Consider the following 9,125-nt stretch of genomic DNA (forward strand, 5'->3'; position numbering starts at 1 on the left):
AAGACGCCTCACTGTGTATTGATGATTTTATCACCTGTGAAGGAAAAGGCACAGGGATTAAATCAGTTTACAGATTGGGAAAGGAAGACATGCTAAGGTTCAAGCTGTATCCGATTACTTTACAACCAGTTAACAGAAGGAGATGCTATGGGACTGGTTTGTTTGTTAAATTCATTCATCATATTAACAACCAGGCAATCAGGTGCAAGTAGCAATCACATCTTGTGAAACTCCTGGTAGAATTTTATAATAAACTAGGGGGCTCTGCCGCCTGCTCGCTTCGCTCACCATATCCCCGGGCTGGCACTAGCGGTAGTCACTTCACAGATCTGCCGCTTGCGTATGGGGAAGGGGATGTACAATTTAAATAGATTGATATTTTCATGGGAATTGTTACATATGCATAATAGAACAAATTATTTTACATTACAGCTAGTAATTAACTATAGTAACAAATAGTAAAATGTAATAAATTGAAAGAAAATTATGTTTCATGTTGCATTAGAGGTATTTGTTGCATTATACGTTTTTGTTCTGTTTGGCTTTGAAATTAACACGCAAATTCTTTTTAAACTTACACTTTTACTGTAAAACTTCAGTAAAAACAATCGTTTGAATTAACTTTTCGTCAATATCACATTGAATTTTGATTCAGTGTTTGGAGTTACATTGTGACAATGCAACGTATAACTGCCCTTGAGTGAATATTGTTTCTTTCTCAAATGTTTGTCCCTGTCATTTGTTAGTTGTCTAACGAGAAACTGTAAACGTTTTAATATGAATGGCATATGAAGATCTCCTTTGGTGTCTAATGTTATCCACGGAAGATGTACTACATTACCTTTCTTGTCGCCTGTTGAACTTTCACATGTCAGAATTGTTCGACCAATTCTGAATACAAGTAATCTTCACCTAATGCATAGCCCATCACTCAGACATAAATTACGCTATAACACCACGATACATCCTTCTTTCAACAGTAATTCGGCTTGTGGAAGACCGGATGGTGTTAACGGTTGTAGATATTCTACGGGATATTGTAAGTTGATGTTTTTAACTTCTGCACCATCATAACCAACTGTTTCAGCATAGTCTATTGATACGCATTTAACCAATTTGTTGTGTAACTGATCAACAATTTTTGCATTAATTTGTTTGACTTCAATGTTTCTCGGTGCTAAGATTGCCTGTGTACTCATTTCTTCTGTTGATAACCCTTCGGGATGAAATTCTTCAATAAGATTTGGACATAATACGTCTTCTTTTATTGGGAATTTAAAGTGAGGAAAATGTCAAAATTTATAAGAACTGAAGGTGCAGGAACTGTGTCTGAAAAGAGCATTCAAACGAATGAGAGGTGAGAGGATCGTGGGCATTGAAAATGGTTGAGAGGAGGGCAGGACTTGAAAAAATCTCTTGACAATAGTCTCATCTCAAGATTTTCTTTTATGGTAGAGAGATATGCCTCCACTGAAGAGCGACATCATCAGAACAAGAAGAAGAAAAGAATGGAACAACATGAGAGGAGGGTGAGAACAACATCAGAAGAGGGTACCAGCAACGTGCGGCTGTTCCCATCTGATCATCGGCAAAAGCATCTCATGAACAACTTCAAGTGCTAGATCACAGGCTGCCCAGGACATTCATCCTTGACATCTTTACTTTTTCGTAAGCTTTTTCTAATGACTATATATATCCAGACTTTACTATCAATCTTATTTTCTATTATTCTTTGTTCTATTTGGTATTATTATTCATGTAATAAATACCACTCTGCTTTTAACTTTCTATACTTTGTCTTCATATCTAAAGTGACTGAAGTAATAAGATCAATTTCTTTGAGAACCTGGTGCAGCACGGAGCGTGCTGCAAGTTTTATTAAGGCTGAGGGTGAGAGCCCCACCCAATAGTAGGGAACAGTATGTAAAGTAAGGCATTCTTAGTTGATAAATGGCCTATACTCAAGGATGTTTATTTACTCTAATCCAGGGAAGGGTAACGTCAGTCCCGGAGGGCCGCAGTGGTTGCAGGTTTTTGTTCCAACCCAGTTTCTTAATGAGAAGTCATTTATTGCTGGTTAAGCACCTATTGCGCGAGAGAGATTTTGATGCTTCATTTAATGGTCTCGCTTGGTAAGGTTCCCCACCCTTAATTGCTTTTCAGTATATGGGACAGCTATCCCCAAACCTTTTTGAGTCTCCTGTACTCCTTATTTACAATATATATATATATATATATATATATATATATATATATATATATATATATATATATATATATATATATATATATATATATATAATATATATATATATATATATATATATTCATTGCATTCATAGTCTGTGTCACAATCTGATTGTATGGGTGGTTACCTAACGCTGCGCCACGGCGTGTGGTTCGTTTATTTGACAGTATGTAGATCGGGGTAATTACATTCATTGCATTCGTAGTCTGTGTCACAATGTGATTACCCCGATCTACATACTGTCAAATAAACGAACCACACGCCGTGGCGCAGCGTTAGGGGCTTCGCCTCTAGCGCCGAGGTTCGATTCTGGTAAGGGAGTGTAATGAGTGTGTACGCCTGATGAGCCCAGAATTAGGGCGAAACACATGTCGCATACTGTTTGCATTATTTGACAGTAAACTATTTCAACCATATATATATATATATGTATAAAATGGCTCGTTTAGGCCATTTGTTGCATTTTGTTTGTGGTTATCATTCCATATGTGTCTTCTGTTGTTTTCTGCACTGGTTAGCACTGCTGCCTCATGGCTCAAGTCATGTATTTGGTCAAAATAATCGGTCCAGCATAGGTGACAGATACTACCAAAGCCCTTTAGGGACCATTAAAACACCATTGCTCCATTATAGTTCTATGAAGTTCCTGAGCATTTTATAGCTTTTACCTCCCTCTGCACATGATTCAACGATGGTGCATTCTCCCAACGGAGTGTCCATGTTCAATCAACCTTGACTTCAACTAGACTAATAGCAGAGTGCTGTACTATGCATGTTCAAACTACCCATAAGCTACTGCAAATGTATTGTATTGTGTCAGCTTCTATGCATTATGGGTACCACATAATTTTCAAATTTACTCTTGTGTATTCATGGTTATTTAAGGGACTTGTTACTAACATAAATAATTAAAGGTTCTTTCTGAAATCTTCATGTGGATGGTTCTTTTGGGAACCAAAAATTGTTCCCCTATGGAATCACTCTGAAGAACCCTTGTGGCACCTTTGTTTTTAAGGGTGAAGAAGAGCTGGGGTATCAGGGTTCCTGTTTACTACCATCAGTCAAGAGGAAACAGAAACAGTGAGAGATCACTGGGCAGCAATGCTATGCCATCTGCACCAAATCTGTGAAAAGACTGACCCCATTCTGAGCAATAGCCGGTTTAAAAAAGCTGGTGAGTGAAAAAGGTAGGAGTGGTGGCCGGATGGAGATGTGTGTTGTCACACACGTGCTCATGGGAGGCAATTAAAGGGCCTGAATGAGAGTAAGTCCACGCCAGACCAGGGGGTAGTGGAGTACACTGACTCTTTGTCTCACTTCTCGGCTAGAAATTCGGCCTGGCCCTGATGAAGTCATACCTGGTTCCGCCCCATTGATGACGTCACTTCTGGTCCCAGCCCTGATGACACCTGTTCTGGTTCCGGCCCATTTGATGATGTCATTTCCTCTACTTGCCTTTAAAACCGTCATTTTGATCATTTCCACTCAGTTCTGTTCTGGACTCCTATCTGTATTATAATTGATCCTATTTTACAGCCGGGAAACAATATACGGGTGGCTGCCCCAAACCTTTCTGTGGCTTTTGTCGAGTTTGTGACAGTGTTCAACGGTTACAGTCTGCATCTGGATCTTCCCATTTAGAGGTGGAAGAGACAAAGTGATAAGCTGACATGTCATATCATATCTCATGTCCTCAAGTCAGCCCATGTCAGGTTCATGTTACTGTATATGCAAACATTTCACAATGGTCTACCATTTAATTAGAAAGGCACCAACTATAGGACCATGGAAACTTTTTCTGGAAAGCAAGTTCTGGTGAACCGTAACAAAAAGTTCTGCGGTGTTGAGCATGCATGGACTTCGTGATGTGATGTGCACGACTGCAGTTTTCAAAATCAACCCACAATACGTGACTTATCTGAAGGTACAAACTCGAAATGCAGTGGGAGAGAAGCAGATGGTCTGTTCTGCCACCTTTAGTTCTTCAAAAGGCAGCTCTTACAGTACTGGATGTGAACGGCACTTTGAAAGCCTTTAATACTCCTTTTTATTCCAGCACTATTTCAGTTGCTGCCAGAGTCCACAAATTCATTTTAATTTAGAAGTATTTGCATTATATCAATAAAATGACATATCATGACCAACAGGTCAGAACGGCGATCACGCAGCTTGATAAAACATGTAGGGTGAACAAATGGCAACAAGCATTCATTGGCATATGTTTTTCTTACTGTTAATTATTTTTAATGATGGTGGTGTCACCATGCCACAGTTTTGCCGATGATTCCCTGCTTGGGCTGTGCCACTTTGTGGTGCCGATCATGAGCGCTGCCATATTGTTTATAGAGAAGACCCCATTACCAAGTGACTCATGACCTGTGACATCATGACCCTTGGTTATATAAGCTGATGACGAGCATAGCCTGATGTTCTTCCTAGTTTTGGATTTTTTGTGTTTAAGAATTAAAGAATAAAACACAAAATTAACAAAACACAATTCTATCCGAATAACAAAAGATGCAAATCATGCTGGATTTTTCAGACTCTTTTGCTGTGTTACTTAGCTTTGGGTGCAAAAACCTCGAACCACAAGTACAAAGACATAGGAGGAGGACTAGGAGGTTAGGAGCAGATGCTGATACAGCGCATTGCTGCACCAAAGACATAAATGAAAAAGAAAACAGAGCCGACTTTTAATTTAAACCCAAGAAATGGGGTCTCTGGCCTTCACGACCCATCACTGAACTGGACTGTTCAGCCTACATATATTCCGATATACCCAAGGCTAGAGCTTAGACCACTGCAGGGCCAATTGGTCCATCCCAGCAGCCAGAAAGATTCTTGAAGCACCCACCACAAACACAATTTCATATAGTACAAGAAGCTATTTTTTTTTTACAGATAAGAAATTACATCTGCGGTGGGTTGGCACCCTGCCCTGGATTGGTTCCTGCCTTGTGCCCTGTGTTGGCTGGGATTGGCTCCAGCAGACCCCCGTGACCCTGTGTTCAGATTCAGCGGGTTAGAAAATGGATGGATGGATGAAATTACATTGAAATTGGAAATACTGAAAAATATTGCTTATGTCTTATTTTGTACTAGATGGCAGAGTTGAAGACCCTACAATTTTTGCTCGAAGTAAGGAGGGTAGACAGGATTAGAAATGAGTATATTAGAAGGACAGCACAGGTACAACAGTTTGGTGACTAAGAGTGAGAGGCGAGACTGAGATGGTTTGGGCAGGAGCAGAGGAGAGATGAGGGGTACATCGGGAAAAGAATGTTGAAGATGGAACTGCCAGGAAAGAGGAATAGAGGAAGAACAAAGAGGAGGTTTATGGATGTGGTGAGGGAGGACATGAAGGCAGTCAGGGTGGAATGAAAATGACATCAAAGTCAGGGATAAATGGAGATGGGTGATCCACTGTGTCGACCCCTAAATTGGAACAGCCGAAAGAAGAAGAACTGACACCAGGAGTCCATAACAGTTTGGGCCTAAATTTCTCATGAGTAGGCCCATTGTTATTTTTACGATTGTTAAATAAAGTACTAGGGTGTCTCACTTGATTATTAAAAATGAAAAAGAACAGAACAACAACAACAACAACATTTATTTATATAGCACATTTTCATACAAATAACGGAGCTCAAAGTGCTTTACATGGTGAAGAAAGAGAAAAAAAGACAAAATAAGAATTAAAATAAGAGAAGACTAATTAACATAGAATAAAAGTAAGGTGGAGCGGCACGGTGGCGCAGTGGGTAGCGCCGCTGTCTCACAGTTAGGAGACCTGGGTTCGCTTCCCGGGTCCTCCCTGAGTGGAGTTTGCATGTTCTCCCCGTGTCTGCGTGGGTTTCTTCCCAAAGACATGCAGTTGAGGTAGATTGGCAATTCTAAATTGGCCGGTGTGTTTGTGTGTGTCCTGCAGTGGGTTGGCACCCTGCCCGGGATTGGTTCCTGCCCTGTGTTGGCTGGGATTGGCTCCAGCAGACCCCCGTGACCCTGTGTTCAGATTCAGTGGGTTGGAAAATGGATGGATGGATATCATAGATAGATATCTAGATAGATAGATATTAAAGGCACTATATGATAGATACATGTTAAAGGCACTATATCATAGATAGATACTTTATTAATCCTCAAGGGGAAATTCCCATACTCCAGCAGCAGCAAACTGATAATAACAATATTAAATTAAAGAGTGATAACAATGCAGGTATACAGACAGACAATAACTTTTTATGATGTTAACGTTTACCCCCCGGGTGGAATTGAAGAGTCACATAGTGTAGGGGAGGAACGATCTCCTCAGTCTGTCAGTGGAGCAGGATGGTGACAGCAGTCTGTCGCTGAAGCTGCTCCTCTGTCTGGAGATGATCCTGTTCAGTGGATGCAGTGGACTCTCCATGATTGACAGGAGTCTGCTCAGCGCCCGTCGCTCTGCCACAGATGTCAAACTGTCCAACTCCGTGCCTACAATAGAGCCTGCCTTCCTCACCAGTTTGTCCAGGCGTGAGGTGTCCTTCTTCTTTATGCTGCCTCCCCAGTACACCACCGCATAGAAGAGGGCATTCACCACAACTGTCTGATTGAACATCTGCAGCATCTTACGCCAGCCTTCTAAGGAAGTATAGTCGGCTCTGTCCTTTCTTGCACAGAGCATCAGTATTGGCAGTCCAGTCCAGTTTATCATCCAGCTGCACTCCCAGGTATTTAAATAACCCTTGGACATGGCACCAGCCCTCCACAGGGTGAACACACACACAGCATAAGGCCAATTTAGCACCACCAGTCCACCTGATGTGCATGATTTTGGACTGTGGGGGGGAACCAACATGGACACGGGGAAAACATGCGAACTACACACAGGAAGAACTCGGATGTGCACCCCGTTCTCCTTAATGTGAGCTGGCAGTAATGCCACTGTGCCACCCTTTTTCTTGAAACTTTTTTTTTTTTATTATTTAGTTGTTTTCGTATCAATTAAATTCTGTGCAATCATGAAGATTTACACTTAATTAAGTAATAAAAAACACAGTAGTAAAGTGGCTTTAAACTATTTATTCTTATAAAGCACAAAATGCCTTTACATCTGTTGATACTTTGTTTGCAGTGTTGAAACCCTGAACGTGAAAAAATTACCAAAAATATATATAAAACAGTGAACATTTAGCCAGTATAAAAACAACATTTTTTAATTGCTCAGATTCTTCTAAAATCCACTGGCAATACAAACTCTAATTCACTGCATTGCTTACTCTGTGACGTCAATAAAAAGTGCAAAACTGTGGGGTACAAACCATCACGGGGCCAATGAGGGACTTACTGAATGAACTTGTCCTGCCAGCCATTAAAACATTTTGGGACACTCAAGGAACTTTGCAAAGGAACCGCTAGTAGCAGACCCCGCAATGTGCCAATGTGAGATTTAATAGGGTTTCTCAAGCCCACACTACCCAAGGCCTGCCCAGAGGGGGCTACTATGTGAACGTTTGTTGCATACTCATTCCAAATATTTAGGAAGTTAACAAACTCTTATAGTGATAAAGTTATTCCTGGCGATTTAGAACTTTGAGCCTGAACTTTATAGCCAGGTTACATGGTTACTAGGAATTTCTCTACTTAATTGACATTTTATTCAAGGGTGATGCGTATTAAAATTCGCGTATGCACTATAGGGTGATTTGTATTGAAAAACATATTTAAAGCTAAATTACAAAACTGGGTGGCTGGCAGGGCCGGATTTTCCTATAGGCTAACTAGGCTTCAGCCTAGAGCCTCAAGATCAAGAGGGGCCTACATTCAAATTGTTAGCACAATTTTATTATCTCTCATGTAATTTACAAACTTAAAAATGGAAGGTGAAAGGGCCTCATAAGTGGAATAGCCTAGGGCCTCTTTTCATATAAATCCAGCCCTGGTGGCTGGGCTTTGATCTAAATGGGCCCTATACTGGCACCTGGTGCCTCTAATGTAAAACCTGAAATAAAGGTGTGATATTCCATCTATCCAGCTATATCCTAACTACAGGGTCACAGGGGTCTGCTAGAGACAATCACAGGATACAAACGGGACAATTTAGAATCGACAATACACCTAACCTACATGGCTTTAGATTGTGGGAGGAAGGCAGGGTACCCGGAGGAAACCCACGCAAACACGGGGAGAACATGCAAACTCCGCACAGGGAGGACCCGGGAAGGGAACCCAGGTCCCCTAACTGCGAGGCAGCAGCGCTACCCACTGCGCCACCAGGTGTGATACGGTTACACATAATACTATTCAGGGTCACCGAGGCCTGAAGCATATTTCAGAAACATTGGATGAAACACCGGAGCCTGAAGATGGTGCCAGTCACCTCAGAAACCACCCGGGCACACGCCCTTGCAGAATCATTTTGGAATTGCCAATTAAATGTGAATATAAACATTTTTGGACTCTAACATAAGAGATTACTTTATGAAATTACTTTCATAAGAAATAACATATGGAAACTAACGTGCAGACTCCTCACGAACATTGTATGGTATGGCTAGGCGGAAAGTCTGACGCCTCGGCGTCTGTGAGATAGCAACTTTCACTTTTGCGCCAGAGAGAGATGAAACAATGGAGGTGTCTGTTACATATAAATTTAACAGTCAGTTCTGATTAAGACAAGGAGGGACATCTTTCCGACTTAATGATTGTATGGATCGAGGACTGACACTTCAAATAAGACGCAAATCTAGAAATAAAGTGTGCAGGCGGTACGAGTCCTCTTCCAAAGTCGCGCATTCAAGACTCGACACCTGCAATTCTATCTTTGACCTCTAGATGTCAGCATAATCATTCTATTCCCTCCGTTTTTATTACTTGCGGTTAAGTGAGAACAGCGTAA

At 41.1% G+C, this 9,125-nt stretch overlaps 1 long non-coding RNA gene across 1 annotated transcript in view; it reads left to right on the top strand.

Annotated features, from left to right (window-relative positions):
* LOC114659646 (uncharacterized) overlaps window positions 1-1,850 on the top strand; it is a 35,297-nt gene extending 33,447 nt beyond the window's left edge. Inside the window, exon 3 of the long non-coding RNA XR_007936024.1 lies at window positions 1,456-1,850. This is a non-coding gene — a long non-coding RNA (uncharacterized LOC114659646). The remainder of the gene's footprint in view (window positions 1-1,455) is intronic.
* The last annotated feature ends 7,275 nt before the right edge of the window (window positions 1,851-9,125 follow it).

The sequence above is a fragment of the Erpetoichthys calabaricus genome, chromosome 10 (assembly GCF_900747795.2).
Source record: "Erpetoichthys calabaricus chromosome 10, fErpCal1.3, whole genome shotgun sequence".
Taxonomy (NCBI): domain Eukaryota; kingdom Metazoa; phylum Chordata; class Cladistia; order Polypteriformes; family Polypteridae; genus Erpetoichthys; species Erpetoichthys calabaricus.